Source organism: Aristolochia californica, unplaced genomic scaffold (assembly GCF_029961685.1).
Source record: "Aristolochia californica isolate CCGP_79_NKW_82.1479 unplaced genomic scaffold, dmAriCali1.0.hap1 SCAF_3, whole genome shotgun sequence".
In the NCBI taxonomy this organism is placed as follows: Eukaryota; Viridiplantae; Streptophyta; class Magnoliopsida; order Piperales; family Aristolochiaceae; genus Aristolochia; species Aristolochia californica.
In genome coordinates this window covers 19,612,008-19,634,951 of record NW_027181992.1, presented here as the reverse complement: position 1 = coordinate 19,634,951, position 22,944 = coordinate 19,612,008, and positions in this window count along the sequence as shown.

Genomic DNA, 22,944 nt, shown 5'->3' with positions numbered 1-22,944 from the left:
GGGCCTTGGAGACGTATTTTAACTAGAATTACATTTCCAAAGTTTAATAAAAAAATGGCAGTAACAAGGCCTTAGTGATATAATTAGTTATTTGTTTTAGAAAAAAATTCTTTACACCAAAAATTTCCTGATAAGAATTTTCGACAAGAAAATGATTCTCAAAAAACATGAGGAACTACTGGTCCTTGGACACGTATTTTTACTAGAAATACTTTTCTAATGTTTCCTGAAAAAAGGCATTAACAAGGCTTTATAGTAGTAAAATGTAATTTTTTTCAACAAAAATTGCCTTATTGCAACATTTTATTGGTAAAATTTTTTAACAATATAAGCGATTCTTAAAAAAATGAGGCACTATTGGTCCCTGGAGACATATTTTTACGAGAAATACTTTTCAAACGTTTCCTGAATAAAGGCATTAACAAGGCTTTATAGTAGTAAAATGAATTTATTTTCAACGAAAATAACCATATTACCACATTTTCTTGGTAAGAATTTTCACCTTGAAAAGTGTATCATGGAAATATGACACACTGACGGTCCAAGGAGACGTATTTTTAGTATAAATACTATTCCAACATTTGATACAAAAATACACTAAGAAGGCCTAATAGTTGCAGAAAGAAAAATTTTCAACAAAAATTGTTTTACCAAAAATGATTTTAAGTAAGAATTTTCAGGTAGAAAAATGTTTCCAAAAAATAGTAGACACTAATGGTCCTAGGAGACATATATTTACTAGAAATACTTTTCCACGTTTCCTGAAAGAAAAATTATTAACAAAACCTTATAGTTATAGAAATAAATTTGTTTCAGCAAAGTTTTCCATGTAAGAATCTTTTGCCTAAAAAGTGTTTTCCTGGAAACATGAGGCACTAATGGTTCATGGAGACGTATTTTCATTAAAAATAATTTCCCAATGTCTCCAAAAAAAATGCACTAACAAGGTCATATAGCTGTAGAAAGTAAACTGTTTCAGAAAAAAATTTCTAGTAACCATTTTCTGCTTGAAAAGTGTTTCCAAGAAACATGAGGCACTAATGTTCCCTGGGGACGTATTTTTACTAGAGATACAATTCTAACGTTTCCCAAAAAATGCACTAACAAGGCCTTATTGTTGTAGAAAGTAATTTGTTTCATAAAAAATATCCTTACCACAAAATTGCCCTTTTTAGATTTAGGCAGTAATGGTTCCAAGGGTCATATTTTAACAAGAAATACTTTTCCAATGTACATTAAAAAATGCACAAACTAGGCCTTATAGTTGTAGAAAGTAATTTGTTTCATCAAAAATTGTTTTACCACAATAGTTTCCTAGAAAGAATTTTGACCTATAAAAGTTTTTCCAGTAAACATGAGGCACTAATGAACGTTCAGAACGTATTTTTACTAACAATACTTTTCAAAATATTTTTGAAGAAATGCACTAACAAGGCCTCATCGTAGTAGAAAGTAATTTATTGTCACAAAATTGCCTTACAACAAAAATTTCCAAGTAAAAATTTTGAGCGAGAAAAGTGTTACTAGGAAATATGAGACACAAATGGTTACTAGATATGTAATTTTACTAGAAATACTTTTCCAAAATTTACTAAAAGAAAAAATACTAACAAGGCCTTGTAGTTGTTTAAGGTAATTTGTTTAAGCGAAAATTGCCCTACTTCAAGATTTTTGTGGTAAGAATTTTCAGCTTGAATAGTGTTTCCAGGAATCATGAAGCACTAATGGGCCCTGGAGAGGTATTTTTACTAGAAATACATTTCCAAAGTTTCGAAAAAAAAAGGCAGTAATAGGGCCTTAATCATATATATAGTTATTTGTTTTTAAAAAAATTTATTTACACCAAATTTTTCCTGGTAAGAATTTTCAAAAAAAAATAAAATTGATTCTTAAAAATATGAGGCACAATTGGTCCCTAGTCATGTATTTTTTTCTAGCAATAATTTTCTAATGTTTCTATAAAAAAAGGAATTAACAAGGCTTTATAGTAGTAAAGTGTATTTTTTTTCAACAAAAATTGCCTTATTACAAAATTTTCCTCATAAGAATTTTTAGCTTGAAAAGTGTGTCATGGAATATATGAGGCCCTAACGGTCCATGGAGTTATATTTTTATTATAAATACTTTTCCGATGTTTGATAAAAAAAATACACTAACATGGCCATACAGTTGTAGAAAAAATAATTTCAGCAAAAATTACTTTACATTTTCAGGTAGAAAAATGTTCCCAAAAAACATGAGACACTAATGGTCCTTGGAGATGTATATTTACTAAAAATACTTTTCCAACATTTCCTTAAAGAAAAATCACTAAAAAACCCCATATTTATAGAAATAAAATTGTTTCAGCAACATGTTCCAAGTAAGAATTTTCTGTCTAAAAAGTGTTTTCCAGTGTGGCACTAATGGTTCATGGAGACGTATTTGCACTAAAAATACCTTCCCAATGTCTCCGGAAAAAAATGCACTAACAATGTCATATAGCTGTCGAAAGTAATTTGTTTCAGCAATAATTTTGTAGTAAGAATTTTAAGTTTGAAAAGTGTTTCCTGGAAACATGAGGCACTAATGTTCCTTGGGGACGTATTTTTACTAGAAATATAACTCTAGAATTTCTAAAAAAATGCACTAACAATGCTTTATAGTTGTAAAAAGCAATTTGTTTCCTAAAAAATATCCTTACCACAAAATTTCCCGGGTAAGAATTTTCACCTTAAAAAATGTTTCTAGGAAACATGAGGCTGTAATGGTCCGAAGGGTCATATTTTTACAAGAAATACTTTTCCAACGTTCCTAAAAAATTCACAAACAAGGCCTTATTGTTGTAGAAAGTAATTTGTTTAAGCAAAAGTTGCTTTACCACAATAGTTTCCATGTAAGAATTTTTAGCTAGAAAAGTTTTTTCTAGGAAACATAAGGCACTAATGATCCTTTGGGATAATTTTTACTAAAAATACTTTTGAACATTTTTTTAAAAAATGTACTAACATGGGCCTTGTGGTTGGAGAAAATAATTTGTTTTCGCAAAAATTACCTTACCACAAAATTTTCCTAGTAAGAATTTTGAGCTAGAAAATTGTTTATAGGAAATATGAGGAAAAAATGGTCACTATAGATGTAATTTTACTTGATATACTTTTCCAATATTTACTGAGAGAAAAAGTACTAACAAGACCTTGTAGTTGTTTAAAGTAATTTTTTTCAGCAAAAATTGCCTTATATCAAAATTTTCCAGGTAAGAATTTTTAGCTTGAATAGTGTTTCCAGGAAACATGAGGCAATAATGGGCTCTTGAGACGTATTTTTACTAGAAATATATTTCCAAAGTTTCCTAAAAAATGCAGTAACAAGGCCTTATTGATATAAATAGTTATTTGTTTAAGAAAAAATTTCTTTACACCAAAATTTTCCTGGTAAGATTTTTCAACAAGAAAGTGATTCTTAAAAATATGAGGCACTACTGGTCCCTGGACATGTGTTTTTACTAGAAATACTTTTCTAACATTTTTTAAAAAAAGGCATTAACAAGGCTTTATAGTCGTAAAATGTAATTTTTTCAACAAAAGTTGAGTTATTACAAAATTTTCCTCGTAAGATTTTTCACCTTGAAAAGTGTATCATGGAAATATGAGGCACTGACGGTCCATGGACATGTATTTTTAGTATAAATACTATTCCAATGTTTGATAAAAAAAATTCAATAACATGGCCTAATAGTTGCACAAAAAAACATTTCAACAAAAATTACTTTTCGAAAAATTATTTTAAGTACGAATTTTCAGGTTGAAATTTTTTTCCAAAAAACATTAGACACTAACGGTCATTGGAGACGTATATTTACTAGAAATACTTTTCCAACATTTCTTGAATGAAAAATCACTAAAACAACCCTATATTTTTCGAAATATATATGTTTCAGAAAAGTGCTCCAAGTAAGAATTTTTTGCCTAAAAAGTGTTTTCCAGGAAACATGAGGCAATTAGGTTCATGGAGACGTATTTTCACTAAATATACTTTGCCAATGTCTCCAGACAAAATGCACTAACAACGTCATAGCTGTCGAAAGTAATTTGTTTAAGCAATAATTTTCTTGTAAGAATTTTAAGTTTGAAAAGTGTTTCCTGGAAACATGAGGCACTAATGTTCCTTGGGGACATATATTTACTAGAAATAAAATTCTAGTGTTTCCAAAAAATGCATTAACAATGCTTTATAGTTGTAGAAAGTAATTTGTTTCATAAAAAATATCCTTCCCACAAAATTTCCTTGGTAAAAATTTTCAACTTAAAAAATGTTTGTAAGAAACATGAGGCTGTAATGGTCCAAAGGGTCATATTTTTACAAGAAATACTTTTCCAACGTTCCTAAAAAATGCACAAACAAGGCCTTATAGTTGTAGAAATTAATTTGTTTCAGCAAAAATTGTTTTACCACAATTGTTTCCTAGTAAGAATTTTCATCTAGAAAAGTTTTTCTAGGAAACATGAGGCACTAATGATCCTTAGGCACATATTTTAATAAAATAACTTTTTGAACATTTTTTGATAAAATGCACTAACAATGCCTTGAGGTTGTAGAAAGTAATTTGTTTTCGCAAAAATTGCCTTACTACAAAATTTTCCTAGTTAGAATTTTGAGTTAGAAAAGTGTTTCAACGAAATATGAGGCACAATTTCTCTCTGGAGATTTAATTTTTCTAGAAATACTTTTCCAACGTTTCCTGAAAGAAAAAGTACTAACAAGGCCTTGTAGTTGTTTAAAGTAATTTGTTTCAACAAAAATTGCCTTACATCAAAATTTACCTTGTAAGAATTTTCAGCTTGAATAGTGTTCCCAGGAAACATGAGGCACTAATGCGTCTTGGAGACTATTTTCACTTGAAATACATTTCCAAAGTTTCCTAAAAAAGGGAGTAACAAGTCCTTAATGATATAAATAGTTATTTGTGTAAGAAAATTTTTCTTTACTCAAAATTTTCCTTGTAAAAATTTTCAACAAGAAAAGAAGTTCTTAAAAATATGTGGCACTACTGGTTAGCAATATTTTTCTAACGTTTCCTAAAAAAAGACATTAACAATGCTTTATAGTAGTAAAATGTAATTTTTTTCAACAAAAAATGCCTCATTACCAAATTTTCCTTGTAAGAATTTTCAACTTGAAAAGTGTGTTATGGAAATATGAGGCACTGACGGTCCATGAAGACATATTTTTAGTATATATACTTGTTATGGTCCTCGGTTAAGTACCTATGTCTTCCGCTCCTAATAGGCCGGTCTTTTGGGTAGTATTGGCTAAGTGCTTAACATTTGGTATCAGAGCTAGCGGTACGTCGCAGGTTTGATTCCTGTGTGTTGCAAGTGGCGTGTGCAGGTGTGTAGCCCTGGGCGGAAGGGGCGACCTAGCGGAAGGGGCGACCAGAGTGTGTTCCTGCACCATGGGCCATCGCTATAAGCTGAAGGGGCAACCTGAGTGTGTTCCCGCACCTTAGGGCCGTTGCTAGAGTGGGCCATCTTCAGTGTAGGCCATCATGGGCGTCAGCCTCGCAACGGTGGGTGTGATGTTATGGTCTTGGGTTAAGTAGCTATATAATCCGATCCTAACAGGCCGGTCTTTTGGGTACTATTGGCTAGGTGCTTAACTAAAAATATTCAACAAGAAAAGAGATTCTTAAAAATATGAGGCACTACTGGTCCCTAGACACGTATTTTAACTAGAAATACTTTTCTAACATTTCCTAAAAGAAGTCATTAACAATGCTTTATAGTAGTAAAATGTAATTTTTTTCAACAAAAAATGCCTTATTACCAAATTTTCCTTGTAAGAATTTTCAACTTGAAAAGTGTGTCATGGAAATATGAGGCACTCACGGTTCATGCAAACATATTTTTAGTATATATACTATTCCAACATTTGATAAAAAAATACACTAACAAGCCCTTATAGTTGTAGAAAGAAAAAATTTCAACAAAAATTGCTTTACCAAAAATGATTTTTAGTAAAAATTTTTAGGTAAAAAATTGTTTCCAAAAAACATGAGACACTAATGGTCCTTAGAGACGTATTTTTATAAGAAATACTTTTCCAACGTTTCCTGAAAGAAAAATCACTAAAAAACATCCTTAATGTTATGGAAATAAATTTGTTTCAACAAAGTTTTCCAAGTAAGAATTTTCTGCCAGAAAAGTATTTTCCAGGAAACATGAGGCAATAATGGTTCATGGAAACATATTTTCACTATAATATACTTTCCCAATGTCTCCAGAAAAAATGCACTAACAAGGTCAAATAGTTGTAGAAAGTAATTTGTTTCAGCAAAAAAATTCTAGTAAAAATTTTCAACTTGAAAAGTGTTTCCATGAAACTTGATGCACTAATGTTCCCTTGGGACATATTTTTACTAGAAATACAATTCTAGCATTTCGAAAAAAAAGCACTAACAAGGCCTTATAGTTGTAGAAAGTAATTTGTTTCATAAAAAATATCCTTACCACAAAATTTTCCTGGTAAGAATTTTCAACTTGAAAAATGTTTCTAGGAAACATGAGGCAGTAATGGTGCTAAAGGTCATATTCTTACAAGAAATACATTTTCAACGTTCCTTAAAAATTGCACTAACAAGGCCTTATAGTTGTAGAAAGAAATTTGTTTATGAAAAATTTATTTTCCACAATAATTTCCTGTTAGAAAAGTTTTTCCAGAGAACATGAGGCACTAATGGTCCTTTTAGGCGTATTTTTAGTAAAAATTCTTTTCGAACATTTTCTCAAAAAATGCACTAACAAAAGTCCTTGTGGTTGTAAAAAATATTTTTTTCCAAAAAATTGCCTTACCTCAAAAATTTTCAGGAAAGAATTTTCAGCTAAAAAAGTGTTTCTAATAAATATGAGGCAATAATAGTCCCGAGAGATGTAATTTAACTAGAAATACTTTTCCAACCTTTCCTAAATGAAAATGTACTAACAAGGTCTTCTAGTTGTGTAAAGTAATTTGCTTCAGCAAAAATTGCTTTACATCAAAATTTTCTTGGTAAGAATTTTCAGCATGAATAGTGTTTCCAGAAAACATGAGGCACTAATGGGTCCTGGAGACGTATTTTTACTAAAATACATTTCCAAAGTTTCATAAAAAAGGCAGCAACAAGGCCTTAATGATACAAATAGTTATTTGTTTCTAAAAATATTTCTTTACACCAAAATTTTCCTGGTAAGATTTTTCTACAAGAAAAGTGATTCTTAAAAATATGAGGCACTACTAATCCCTAGACATGTATTTTTACTAGAAATTGTTTTCTAACGTTTCCTGAAAAAAAAAGGCATTAACAAGGCTTTATAGTAGTAAAATATAATTCTTTTCAACAAAAATTGCCTTATTACCAAATTTTCCTGGTAAGAAGTTTCAACTTGAAAAGTGTATCATGGAAATATGAGGCACTGACGGTCCAAAGAGGCGGATTTTTAGTGTAATTATTGTACCAACATTTGATAAAAAAAAAAAAATACACTAACAAGGACTTATAGTTGAAGAAAGAAAAATTTTTCAAAAAACATTGCTTGACCAAAAATGATTTTTAGTAGGAATTTTCAGGTAAAAAATGTTTCCAAAAAAATGAGACAATAATGGTCCTTGGAGATGTATTTTGACTAGAAATTCTTTTCCAATGTTCCCTGAAAAAAAAATCACTAACAAAACCTTATAGTTAGAGAAATAAATTTGTATCAGCAAAGTTTTCCAAGAATTTTTTGTCTGAAAAGTGTTTTCCAGGAAACATGAGGAACTAATAGTTCATGGAGACGTACTTTCACTAAAAATTCTTTCCCAATGTCTCTAGAAAAAAATGCACTAACAAGGTCATGTAGTTGTTGAAAGTAATTTGTTTCAGGAAAAAAATTTTAGTAAGAATTTTCAACTAGAAAAGTGTTTCCAGGAAACATGAGGCATTAATGTTCCCTAGGGACATATTTTTACTAGAAATACAATTCTAACATTTGAAAAAAAATACACTAACTAGGCCTTATAGTTGTAGAAAGTAATTTGTTTCATAAAAAATATGTTTACCGCAAAATTTCTCTAGTAAAAATATTCAACTTAAAAAATATTTCTAGGAAACATGAGTCAGTAATGGTCCTAAAGGTCATATTTTTACTAGAAATAAATTTCCAACATTCCTTTAAAAATGCACTAACAAGGCCTTATAGTGGTAGAAAGTAATTTGTTTCAGAAAAAAAATTGGTTTTCCACAATAGTTTCTTGTTAAGAATTTTCAGCAAGAAACGTTTTTTCCAGGAAACATGAGGCATTAATGGTCGCTTAGGTGAATTTTTACTAAATATACTTTTCGAACATTTTCTCAAAAAATGCACTAACAAGTAATTGTGGTTGTAGTAAGTAATTTATTTTTTCAAAAATTGCCTGACCTCAAAATTTTCCAGGTAAAAATTTTTCGCTAAAAAATTGTCTCTAATAAATCAGAGGCACTAATAGGCCCTAGAGATGTAATTTTACTCGAAATACTTTTCATAGTTTCCTGAAATGTTTTTTACTAACAAGGCCTTGAATATGAAGCTGTTATAGTCCCTAAAGATGTTATTTTGGCTTGAATAGTATTTCAAGGAAACATGTGGCTCTAATTGACCGTGAAGAGGTAGTTTTAGTAGATATAAATGTCCAAGGTTTCCTAAAACAGGGAGTAAAAATACCTTAATGATGTAAAAATTTATATGTTTTAGAAAAAAATTGTCTTACACCAAAATTTTCTTGGTAAGAATTTTCAAAGAGAATAGTGATTCCTGCAAGCATGAGGCACTAATGGTCCCTAGACATGTATTTTTACTAGAAATAATTTTCGAAAGTTTCTTGAAAGAAGGCATTAACAACGCTTTATAGTAGTAAAATGTAATTTTTCAGCGAAAAATTGAATGTTTACCAAATTTTCTTGATAGGAATTTTCAGCTTGAAAAGTGTTTCATGGAAATATGAGGCATTCACAGTCCATGGAAATGTACTTTTATTAGAAATACTTTTCCAATGTTTCCTAAAAAAATACATTAACTAGGCCTTATAGTTGTAGAAAACAATTTTTTCGGCAAAGATTCTTGGTAAGAATTTTCAGGTAGAAAAGTGTTTCCAGAAAACATGGGGAACTAATCATCCTTGTGGACATAATTTTACAAGAAATACTTTTCCAATGTTTCCTAAAAAAATTACTAACAAAAACTTGCAGTTATAAAAAATAATTTGTTTCAACAAAGTTTTCCAAGTAAGAATTTTTTGTCTAAAAAGCGTTTTCCAGGAAACATGAAGCACTAATGGTCCATGAAGACGTATTTTTACTAGAAGTATGTTCCCTACATTTCCTTTAAAAATGCAATAACAATGTCAGTTTTAGAGAGTAATTTTTTTAAGCAAAAAATTTCTAGTAAGAATTTTCAGCTTGAAAAGTGTTTCCACAAATGGTCCCTAAAGATGTATTTTTACTAGAAATACATTTCCAGCATTTCCAAAAAAATGCACTAACAAGACCTTATAGTTGTAGAAAGTAATTTGTTTCATAAAAAATATCTTTACCACATAGTTTCCCTGGTAAGAATTTTCAACATGAAAAACTTTTTTTAGGAAACATGAGGTAGTAATTGTCCGAAGGGTCTTATTTTCACTAGTAATACTCTTTCAACGGTCCTAAAAAATGACTAACAAGACCTTATAGTTGTAAAAAATAATATGATTCAACAAAAATTGCTTTAACAATAGTTTCCTGGTTAGAATTTTTAGCAAGAAATTGTTTTTTCAAGAAACCCAAGGCATTAATGGTCCCTCATTATGTATTTTTAGTAAAAATACTTTTCGAACATTTTCTGAAAAAAAAATTGCATTATCTCAAAATTTTCCTGGTAACCATTTTTAGATTAAAAAGTGTTTCATGGAAACAACAAGCACTAATGGTCCCTGGAGACGTATTTTTACTAGAAATTCCAATGTCTCCTTGCTAAAGGCACTAACAAGACTGTCGAGTTGTAGAAATTAATTTGTTTCAATAAAAATTGCCTTACAAAAAAATATTTCTGGCAAGAATTTTCAACTTGAATAGTGTTTCCAGGAAACACGAGGTCCTAGTGGACCCTGGATTTATTTTTTAATAGAAATATATTTCAGAAGTTTCCTAAAAAAGGTAGTAAGAAGGCCATATTGATGTAAAAAGTTATTTGATAAAAAAAATGCCTTAGAACAAATTTTCCAGGTAAGAATTTTCAACCAGAAAAGTGATTCCTGGAAACATGAGGCAATAATGGTCCCAGGACACGTATTTTTACTAGAAATATTTTTCCAATGTTTCCTAAAAAAAAGGCAATAACACGGCTTTATAGTAGTAATATGCAATTTTTTCAGCAAAAAATGCATTTGTACAAAATTTTCATGGTAAGAATTTTTAGCTTGAAAAATGTTTCATGAAAATATGAGGCATTGACTGTCCATGGACACGTATTTTTTACTAGAAATACTTTTCAAAAATTTCCTAAAAAGATACACTAACGGGCATTGGCCTGACCCAGGGCTTATCCCAAGGACATACCAGTATTTTAATCAGGCCTTTGCGCATCCCAGGACTTGAACTTGAGACGTGGGAGTCCTCTTTGATACTAAATGTTAAACACATAGCCAATACTACCCCAAAGACCGGCCTCATAGGAGCGGAAGACATAGGTACTTAACCCAGGACAATAATAGTTTCCAAGAATCATGAGGCATTAGTTGTCCTTGGAGAGCTATTTTTACTAGAAATACATTTCCAGCATTTCCAAAATAATGCACTAGAAAGGCCTTAAAGTTATAGAAAGTAATTTGCTTCATAAAATATATCCTTACCACAAAATTTCCATGGTAAGTACTTTCAACTTTAAAAATTTTTCTAGGAAAATGAGTCATTAATGGTCCCAATGATCATTTTTTTGCTAGAATTAATATTCCAACATTTCCAAAAAAATTCATTAACTTGGCCTTATAGTTTTAGAAAGTAATTTGTTTAAAACAATTGCTTTACGACAATAGTTTCCTGGTAAGAATTTTATGCTAGAAAAGTTTTTCTTAAGAAACATGAGGCACTAATGATCCCTCGAGACATATTCTTACTAAAAATACTTTTCAAACATTTTATGAAGAAATGCACTAACAAGGCCATGTGGTAGTAGAAAGTAATTTGATTTTCACAAAAATTTCCTTCAAAATTTTCCTGGTAAGAATTTTAAGCTAGAAAAGTGTTTCTAGGAAATATGACTCACTAATCGTCCCTAGAGATGTAATTTTACTAGAAATACTTTTCCAATGTTTCCAAAAAAAAAAAAAAAAAGGAACTAACAAGCCATGTAGTTGTTAAACGTATTTTGTTTCAGTAAAAATTGCATTACATCAAAATTTTCCTGGTAAGAATTTTCAGCTTGAATAGTGTTTATTGTAAACATGAGGCACTAATGGACCCTGGAGGTGTATTTTTACTCAGAATATATTTCCAAAGTTTCCTACAAAAGGCAATTACAAGGCCTTAATGATGTAAAAAATTATTTGTTTCGGGAGAAATTTTCCTTACACTAAAATTTTCCTGGAAAGAATTTTGAATGAGAAAAGTGATTCCTAGAAATAAGAGGAACTAATGGTCCTTGTACACGTAGTTTTATTATAAATTATTTTATAATGTTTTTTTTTGAAAAGGGCATTAATAAGGCTTTATTGTAATTAGCAAAAAAGGCCTTATTACAAAATTTTCCTCGTAAGAATTTTTAGCTTGAAAAATGTTTCATGGAAATATGAGGCACTGAAGGTCAATGGAGATGTATTTTTAGTAGAAATTTTTTTCCAATGTGTTCTTAAAAAAATACTAACAAGGCCATATAGTAGCAGAAAACAACTTTTTTCGACAAAAATTGCTTTACCAAAAAATATTCTTAGTAAGAATTTCAGGTAGAAAAGTGTTTCTAGAAAACATTAGACACTAATGGTCCTTGGAGATCTATTTTTACTAGAAATACTGTTCCAACATTTCCTGAATAAAATAATTAACAAAACCTTATAGTTATAGAAAATAATAGGTTTCAACAATGTTTTCCATGTAAGAATTTATTACCTGAAAAGTGTTTTCAGGAAACATGAGGCACAAATGGTGCATGGAGACGTATTTTTACTAGAAATACTTTCCCAATATTTTCTGAAAAAAAATTCACTAACAAGGTCTTATAGTGGAAGAAAGTAATTTGTTTAAGCAAAAACTTTCTAGTAATAATTATCAGCTTGAAAAGTGTTTCCAAGAAACATGAGGCACTAATGGTCCCTAGGGACATATTTTAACTAGAAATACATTTTTAGTGTTACCAAAAAATTGCACTAACAAGGCCTTATAGTTGTAGAAAGTAATTTGTTTCATGAAAAATATCCTAACAACAAAATTTCCCTAGTAAGAGTTTTTTACATGAAAAATATTTCTAGGAAACATGAGGCAGTAATGGTCCCAAGGGTCGTATTTTTACTAGAAATAATTTTCCAAAATACTAAAAAAATACACTAACAAGGCCTTATAGTTGTAGAAAGTATTTTGTTTTAGAAAAAAATATCTTTACCACAATAGTTTCTTTTTAAGAATTTTCTGTTAAATTTTTTTTTCTAGGAAACATGAAGTACTAATGGTTTCTTGAGATGTATTTTTACTAAAAATGCTTTTCGAACATTTTCTAAAAAAATGCACTAACAAGGCCTCGTGGTTGTCGATAGTAATTTGTTTTCACAAAAATTGTCTTACCTCAAAATTTTACTGGTATGAATTTTCAACAAGAAAAGCGGTTCTTGGAAGATTGAGGCACTAATGATCCCTAGAGATGTTATTTTACTAGAAATACTTTTTCAACGTTTTTTGAAGAAAAAAATGTACGTAGAAGGCGTTGTAGTTGTTAAAAGTATTTTTTTGGCAAAAATTGCCTTATAAAAAAATTTTCCTAGTAAGAATTTTCTGCTTGAATAGTGTGTCCAGGAAACATGAGGCACTAATGGACCCTGAAGACTTATTTTTTCTAGAAATACTTTTACATAGTTTCCTAAAAAAAGGCAGTAACAAGACCTTAATGATGTAAAAATTTATTTGTTTCTAAAAAAATTCTTACACCAAAATTTTCTTGGTATGAATTTTCTACAAGACTTTATAGTAGTAAAATGTAAGTTTTTCATCATAAATTGCCTTATCAAAAAATATTTTCTTGGAAAGCATTTTCAGCTTGAAAAGTGTTATATGGAAATATGTTGCATTGATGGTCCACGGAGACATATTTTTAGTGGAAATACTTTTCCAACATTTCCTAAAAATATAGACTAATAAGGCCCAATAGTTGTAGAAAGCAATTTTTTTTGGTAAACAGTGCTTTACCAAAAGAGATTATTGGTAAGAATGTTCAGGTAGAAAAGTGTTTCCAGAAAACTAACAAAACCTTATAGTAATTTTTACAAGTAATATTGTACCAAAGTTTCCTAAAAAAACTAACAAAACCTTATAGTTATAGAAAATAAATTGTTTCAGCAAAGTTTTCCAAGTATGAACTTTCTGCCTGAAATTTTTCCACAAAACATGAGGAACAAATAGTCCATGGAGACATATTTTTACTAGAAATATTTTCACAATTTTTTCTTAAAAATTGCACTAACAAGGATATATAGTTGTTGAAAGTAATTTGTTTCAGCAAAAATTTTTTAGTAAGAATTTTCAGCTTGAAAAGTGTTTCCAAGAAACATGAGGTACTAACGATCCCTAGAGACGTATTTTAACTAGAAATACATTTCCATTATTGCCAAAACAAGCACTAACAAGGCCTTATTGTTGTAGAAAGTAATTTGTTTCATAAAAAACATATCCTTCCCACAAAATTTCCCTCGAAAGAATTTTCAACATGAAAAATGTTTGTAGGAAACATGAGGTAGTAACGGTCCCAAGGGTCGTATTTTCACTAGAAATAATTTTCCAAATTTTTTTAAAAACACACACTAACAAGGCATTATAGGTTAAAATAATAATTTTTTTCAGCAAAAAATGCTTTACCACAATAGTTTCCTGGTTAGAATTTTAGCTTGAAAAGTTTTTCTTGGAAACATGAGGCACTATTGGTCGCTCGAGACGTATTTTTACAAAAAAAACTTTTCAAACATTTTTTTGAAAAAAAAATGCACTTACAAGGCTTTGTGGTTTTAGAAAGTAATTTGTTTTCTCAAAAATTTCCTTACCTCAAAATTTTCCAGGTAACAATTTTTAGCTTAAAAAGTGTTTCCTGGAAACATGAGGCACCAATGATCCCTAGAGATATATTTTTACTAGATATGATTTTCCAATGACTCCTAAATAAATGCACTAATAATTCTTTTATTACTTCTACCACTTGAGAGTCATTGTCATATGGAGGGACACACTACCTACAGAAGACGGAGTGTGCCCTACATCCAGCATTAGGACTAGAGTATGGAGCAATGTCTTACCGCTTAGGAGTGATTTTTACTCTCACTTATGTTATGCCTGCATGGCCTCATGGAAGGATGCAACAACGTGAAGGGGAGTGATGGAAGATGAAGAGATATTGGAAAATGTGCCATTTTATACAAAAAGATTCCATACATGATTTTGCAGCAAGTTGATAGTTCATATTGTTCTCTCACCCTTGCTTGAGGGGGAGTGTTGGAAGATAGGTTTAAGCCCATACAACCAAGGAAGGCCCACAAGATGGGCCCAAGCACATAAGAAGTATGATGCACCATGATTACCACAAGTTGGCATCCTTATCACATAAGTTGGAAAATCAACAAGGACTCACAAAAGCATCTTTATCTTATGGTCACGTCCTAGAAGAATTCTAGTTTGAGTTATGTTTGTATTTTATCTATATTGAGTTATTTAATTATGCTAGGACTTATCTTTAAGCGTTAGAGTTTGGGTGTAATTGGAACAAAAGTAGTTTTATTGTAATTGGGTTCTACTACCTTCCTTTATTATAAATAGAGGTTCATGTACTCTTATTATAATAAGTTAATGAAGTCAATGAAGTATTTCTCTTTTCCATAAATTCAACACGAACATTTCTTGAAAAAAAATGTACGAAGTAGGCCATCTAGTTGTTAAAAGTAATTCGTTTCAGCAAAAAATGCTTTAACACAATAGTTTCTTGGTAAAACATTTCAGTTAGAAAAGTTTTTCCAGGCAACATGAGGCACTATTGGTCCCTCAAGAGTTATTTTTACTAAAAATAATTTTCAAACATTTTTTGAAATAAAAATGCACTTACAAGGCTTTGTGGTTTTTCAAAGTAATTTGTTTTCTAAAAAATTGCCTTACCTCAAAATTTTCCTGGTAACATTTTTCTGCTTAAAAAGTGTTTCATGGAAACATGAGGCACTAATGATCCCTAGAGACATATTTTTACTAGAAACGGTTTTCCAATGCCTCCTAAATAAAGGCACTAGAGAGACCTTAGAGTTGTAGAAAGTAATTTGTTTAAGTAAAAATTGCATTACAAAAAAAATTCCTTAGTAAGAATTTTTGGCTTGAATCGTGTTTCTAGGAAACATGAGGCACTAATGGACCTTGGAAATGTATTTTTACTAGAAATAAATTTCCAAAGTTTCTTAAGAAAGGCAATAGCAAGGCTTTAGTGATTGAAAAAAGTTATTTGAATCAGAAAAAAATGCCTTGCACCAAAAAATTTCAAGTAAGAATTTTCAACCAGAAAAGTGATTCCTAGAACATGAGGCAATAATGGTCTCTGGACAAGTATTTTTCCTAGAAATATTTTTCCAACTTTTCCTTAAAAAAAAGGCATTAATAAAGCCTTATAGTAGTAATTGTTTTTCAACAAAAATTGCCTTCTCACAAAATTTTCGTGGTAAGAATTTTGAGCTTGAAAAGTGTTTGAAGGAAATATGAGCACTAACGGTCCATGGAGATGAATTTTTAGTAGAAATACGTTTCCAACATTTCGTAGAAAAATGCACTAACAATGCCTAAAAATGTTGCATAAATTATAGTTGCATAAATTATTTTATTTCAGCAAAAATATTTTACCAAAAATGATTCCTAGAAAGAATTTTCAAGTGGAAAAGTGTTTGTAGAAAACTTTAGGCACTGATGATCCTTCGAGACATATTTTTACAAGAAATATTTTCCATCATTTCCTAAAAAAAAATCACTAACAAAACCTTTTAGTTATAGCAAGTAATTTTTTTAGCAAAGTTTTCCAAGAAAGAATTTTCTGCCTAAAAGTGTTTTCAAGGAAACATGAGGTACTAATGGTCCATGGAGACATATTTTTATCAGAAATATTTTTGTAACATTTCCTAAAAAAATGCGCTAACAAGGTCATATAGTTTGTAGAAAGTAATGCGTTTCAACAAAAAATTTCTTGTAAGAATTTCCAGCTTGAAAAGTGTTTCAAATAATATGATGACTAATGGTCCTTGGAGATATATTTTTACTAGATATTCATTTCCAACGTGTCCAAAAAAATGCACTAACAAGACCTTATAGTTATAGCAAGTATTTGTTTAATAAAAAATATCTTTTCCACAAAATTTCACTGGTTACAATCTTCTACATGAAAAATGTTTCTAGGAAACTTGAGGCAGTAATGGTTCCAAGGGTCATACTTTTACAAGAAATATTTTTCCAACGTTTCCTAAAAAAATGCACTAACAAGGCCTTATGATTGTAGAACATATATTGTTTCGGCAAAAAATTGCTTTACCACAATAGTTTTTTGGAAAGAATTTTCAACTAAAGAAGTGTTTCCAAGAAACATGAGGCACTAATGGTCCCTCATGACGTATTTTTACTAAAAATACTTTTCAAAAATTTCCTAAAAAATGCACTAACAAGGTCTTGTGGTTTTAGTAAAAAATGTTTTACCTCAAAATTTTCCTGGTTACAATTTTCAACATAAAAAGTGTTTCCTGGAAACATAAGGCACTAATGGTCCCTAGAGACGTATTTTTACTAGAAATACTTTTCCAATGTCTCCTAAATAAAAGCACTAACAAGACCTTAGAGTACTAGATAGTAAAAAAAAAATTCCTTAGAAGAATTTTCACTTTGAATAGTGTTTCCAGGATGTTGAATTTATGGAAAAGAGAAATAATTCTTTGACTTGTTGTAATCAGTGTACATGAAGCTCTATTTATAATAGAGGAAGGTAGTAGAGTCCAATTAAAATAAAACTAGCTTTGTGCCAAATATGACCAAACTATAACACTTAAAGATAAGTCCTAGCATAAGTAAATAACTCAATATAGATAAAAGACAAACATAAATCAAACTAGAACTCTTCTAGGACATGACCATAAGATAAATATACTTTTGTGAGTCCTTCTTGATCTTCTAACTTATGTGATAAGGATACCAACTCATGATAATCATTGTGGGTCCTACTTCTTATGTGCTTGGGTCCATCTGATGGGCCTTCCTTAGTCATGTGGCCCATCTTATAATACTCTTGATATGTGGGCCTTCCTTGGTCAAGTGGGCTTGGGCCTATCTTCCAACACAAGGAACATGAGGCACTACTGGACCTTGGAGATGTATTTTTACTAGAAATAGATTTCCAAAGTTTCCTAAAAAAGGAAGTAACAAGGCCTTAATGATGTAAAAAGTTATTTGTATCAGAAAAAAATAGCCTTACCCCAAAATTTTCCAGGTAAGAATTTTCAACAAGCAAATTTATTCCTTGAACATGAGGCAATAATGGTCCCTAAACATGTATTTTTACTAGAAATTTTTTTTCAATGTTTCCTAAAAAAAAGCATTAACACGACCTTATAGTAGTATAAAGCAATTTTTTTTAGTGAAAATTGTTTTATCACAAAATTTTCTTGGTTGAAATTTTCATCTTGAAAACTGTTTCAAGGAAATATGAGGAACTGACAGTCCATGAAGTTGTAATTTTAGTAGAAATATATTTCCATCGTTTGCTAAAATAATGGACTAACAACGCCATATAGTTGTAGAATTTTTTTTTTTTTTTTTTGCATAATGGTCCCTGGAGACGTATTTTTAGTAGAAGGTGGAAAGTTGTTTCTAGAAAACTTCAGGCTCTAATGGTCCTTCGAGACATATTTTTACAAGAAATACTTTTCCAACAATTCCTGAAGAAAAAGTCACAAACAAAACCTTATAGTTATAGAAAGTAATTTATTTTAGCAAAGTTTTCCTTGAAAGAATTTTATGCCTAAAAAGTGTTTTCCAGGAAACATTAGGCACTAATGGTCCATGAAGACATATTTTTAAGAGAAATATTTTCCCAGCGTTTCCTGAAAAAAATTGCGCTAACATGGTCATATAGTTGTAGAAAGTAATTTGTTTCAGCAAAAAAATTATTGTAAGAATTTTTAGCTTGAAAAGTGTTTCCAAGTAACGTGAGGCACTAATGGTCATTGGAGACATATTTTGACTAGAAATACATTTCCAACGAGTCCAAAAAATACACTACCAAGGCCTTATAGTTGGAGCAAGTAATTTGTTTCATAAAAAAATATCCTTACCAACAAATTTCCCTAGTAAGAAATTTCAACAAGAAAAATGTTTATAGGAAGCATGAGGCAGTAAATGTTCCAAGGGTCATATTTTTACAAGAAATACTTTTCCAATCTTTCCTAAAAAAAATTCACTAAAAAGGCCTAATGATTTTAGAACATAAATTGTTTCAGAAAAAAATTGCTATTCCACAATAATTTCCTGGAAAGAATTTTCAGCTAGGAAAGTTTTTTTCTAGGAAACATGAGCACTAATGGTCCCTCATGACGTATTTTTAATAAAAAAAATTTCTAACATTTTCGGGAAAAAAAAACACTAACAAGGTCTTGTGGTTGTAGAAAGTAATTTGTTTTAGCAAAAACTTCCTTACCTCAAAATTTTACTGGTAACAATTTTCAGCTTAAAAAGTGATTATTGTAAACATAAGGCACTAATGGTCCCACGAGATGTAACTTTACTAGGAATACTTTTCCATTGTCTCCTAAATAAAGGCAGTAAACAAAACCATAGAGTAGTAGAAAGTAATTTGTTTCAGCAAAAACTGTCGAACTACTAAATTTTCCTAGTAAGAATTTTATGCTTGAATAGTGTTTTAGGGAAACATGAGGCACATGAGATTTTTACTAGAAATAAATTTTCAAAGTATCCTAAAAGAGGCAGTAACAAGGCCTTAATGATGTAAAAAGTTATTTGTTTCAGAAAAAACTTCCTTGCAACAAATTTTTTCTAGAAAGAATTTCCAACAAGAAAAGCAATTTCTGGAAATATGAGGCACTAATGGTACCTCAACACATATTTTTAATAGAAATATTTTTCCAATGTTTCCTAAAAAAGGCACTAACAATGCTTTATAGTAGTAAAATGTAATTTTTTGTTGAAAAAATGCATGATTACAAAATTTTCCCGGTGATAATTTTCAACTTGAAAAGTGTTTCAGGAAATATGAGATACTGCTGGTCCATGGAGACATATTTTTAGTTGAAATACTTTTCCAACATGTCCTAAAAAATACACTAAAAAAGCTCTTATAGTTACATAAAGCAATTTTTTTCGGCAAAAAATGTTTTACTAAAAAAGATTCATGGTATGAATTTTCATGCAGAAAAGTGTGTCTAGAAAACATGAGGTAGTAATGGTCCTTGGAGTAATATTTTTTATAGAAACACTTTTACAATGTTTCCAGACAAAAAAAATCACTAACAAAACCTTATAGTTATAGAAAATAAAATGTTTCAACACAGTTTTCCAAGTAAGAATTTTTTTGCCTGAAAAGTATTTCCAAGAAACAAGATGCACTAATGGTCCATAGAGATGTATTTTTACTAGAAATACTTTCTTAATGTTTCCTTAAAAAATTCACTAACAAGGTCATATAGTTTTAGAAAGTAATTTACTTCAGCAAAAATTTCGAGTAAGAATTTTCTGCTTGAAAAGTTTTTCTTGGAAACATGAAGTACTAATTGTCCCTGGAGAAATATTTTTACTAGAAATAAATTTCTCGCATTTCCAAAAAAATGCACTAACAAGGCCTTATAGTTGTAGAAAATAATTTGTTTCAAAAAAATATCTTTCCTACAAAATTTCCCTGCTAAGAATTCTTAACTTGAAAAATGTTACTAGGAAACATGAGGCAGTAATGGTCCCAAGGGTCATATTTTTACTACAAATACTTTTCCTATTTTTCTAAAAAATGCACTAACAAGTCCATATAGTTGTAAAAGTAATTTGATTCAACAAAAATTTCTTTACCACAATAGTTTCTTGGTAAGAATTTTCAGCTAGAAAAGTTTTTCCAAGAAACACGAGGCATTAATGGTCCCACACGTTGTATTTTTACTAAAAATACTTTTCAAATATTTTCCCAAAATAAAATCTCTAACAAGCCCTTTTGGTTGTAGAAAGTAATTTGTTTTTGCAAAAAATTGCCTTATCTCAAAATTTTCCTGGTAACAATTTTCAGCTTAAAAAGTGTTTCATGGAAACATATGCCACTAATGGTCCATGGAGGTGTATTTTTTAATAGAAATACTTTTCTGATGTCTCCTAAATAAAGGCACTAACAAGACCTTAGAATTGTATAGAGTAATTTATTTCAGCAAAAATTGCTTTACAACAAAATTTTTCTCGTAAAAATTTTTGGCTTGAATAGTGTTTCCATGAAACATGAGGCACTAATGGACTCTAGAGACGTATTTTTATTAGAAATATATTTCCAAAGTTTCCAAATAAAGACAGTAACATGGCCATGATGAACTAAAAAGTAATTTGTTTTAGAAAAAAATATCCTTACACCAAAAGTTTCCTGGTAAGAATTTTCAACTAGAAAAGTGATTCCTGGAAACATGAGGCACTAATGGTCCCTCGACACATATTTTTACTTGAAAAACTTTACAATTATTTCCTAAAAAAAGCATTGACAAGGCTTTATAGTAGTCAAATAATTTTTAGCAAAAAATGCCTAATTAAAAAATTTTCCTGGTAAGAATTTTTAGCTTGAAAAGTGTTTCATGGTAATATGAGGCATTGATGGTCCATGGAAATGTATTTTTAGTAGAAATAATTTTCCAACGTTTCCTAAAAAATACACTAACAAGGCCTTATAGTTGCAGAATGCAACTTTTCGCCCATAAATGCTATACCAAAAAAGATTGTTGATAAGAACTTTCACGCAGAAAATTACAAAGTTTTCTAGCTGAAAAAACGCTGCTGAGAACAGCCAATGGAATTTCTGGAGAGAGCAGCAATGGCCACCAAGAATGGCTGATGGAACAGCCAAGAACAAGAGTTTCAAGCACTGAGTTTTTGTGGGCAAAAACACCACCAAAGGAGGCTGACAGAACAGCCAAGAACAAGAGCTCCAAGCTCTTGAGTTTCCGTGGACAGAAACATCACCAAAGGGGGCTGACGGAACAGCCAAGAACAATAGTTCTTTTGGAATATAGGCCCAAGCCCACACAACCAAGGAAGGCCCACAAGATGGATCCAAGCACATAAGAAGTAGGACCGACATGATTACCACAAGCTGGCATCCTTATCACATAAGTTGGAAGATCAAGAAGGACTCACAAAGGCATCTTTATCTTATGGTCATGTCCTAGAAGAGTTCGAGTTTGAGTTATGTTAGTCCTTTATCTATATTGAGTTATTTAATTATGCTAGGACTTATCTTTAAGTGTTGGAGTTTGGGTGTAATTGGGACAAAGGCAGTTTTATTGTAATTGGACTCTACTACCTTCTTCCATTATAAATAGTGGTTCATATACTTTGATTATAAGAAATTAATGAAGTCAATGAAGTATTTCACTTTTCCATAAATTCAACATGGTATCAGAGCAGGTTTTGTGAGTTGACTCGGTCAAGCCATAGAGATAATAAGATCTTTTTCTCTAAACCCTAAACTTTAAGTCTAGGTTCGTTGTTATTTTTTTCAATCCCTACACCCGTGCTTTGCTTTACCTTTTTTCACCTCTATACTGAGATTTTAATATTTAAAATTATATATTTAAAAAAATATATTTGAGTCTAATTTCCAATGAAAAATAATTTTTTTCCAATCGAAATTATCTACAGAGAGATTTCGATATTTGAATGTGTAAAGGTCAGATTACAAAAGTGGTTCGAGCTATAGCAGACAACTTCAGCTTCCAAGGTATTTTATGCACTCAAGAACTAGACTTTATCTAGAGAAATATATATCAAAAGAAATATTTTTAAGTCTATTCTTTTAACTATTCAACCAAATTTTTATCTGACTTATCTACAAAGAGAAATCGATATTTGAAGCAGCAAAGGTCAGATTACAAAAGAGGTTCGAGGCAGCACCAAAAAGCTTCAACTTCTGAGGTATTTTATACTATCAAGAAATAGATTTTATGTGGAGAATTATATATCAAAATAAATATATGTAAGTCTATTTTCTTACCTATTCAGCCAATTCTCTGTATGATTTTTTTATATGGATATATTTATCTTGGAAAAGTCAATGGTCATGATGAAAAAAATAAGAGAAAGGAATACTTAGTTCGACCAGATGACAGAGACCGGAATCTATCAGATTATTAATGTTGGAAGATAGGGCCCAAGCCCACATGACCAAAGAAGACCCACATATGTAAGAGTATTATAAGATGGGACACACGACCAAAGAAGGCCACAAGATGGGCCCAAACACATAAGAACTCACAAAAGTATCTTTATCTTAGGGTCACGACCAAGAAGAGTTTTAGTGTGAGTTATGTTTGTCTTTTATCTACATTGAGTTATTTAATTAAGCTAGGACTTATCTTTAAGTGTTAGAGTTTGGGTGTAATTGGGACAAAGGTAGTTTTATTGTAATTGGACTCTACTACCTTACTTTATTATAAATAGAGGTACATGTACTCAGATTATGACAAGTCAATGAATTATTTCTC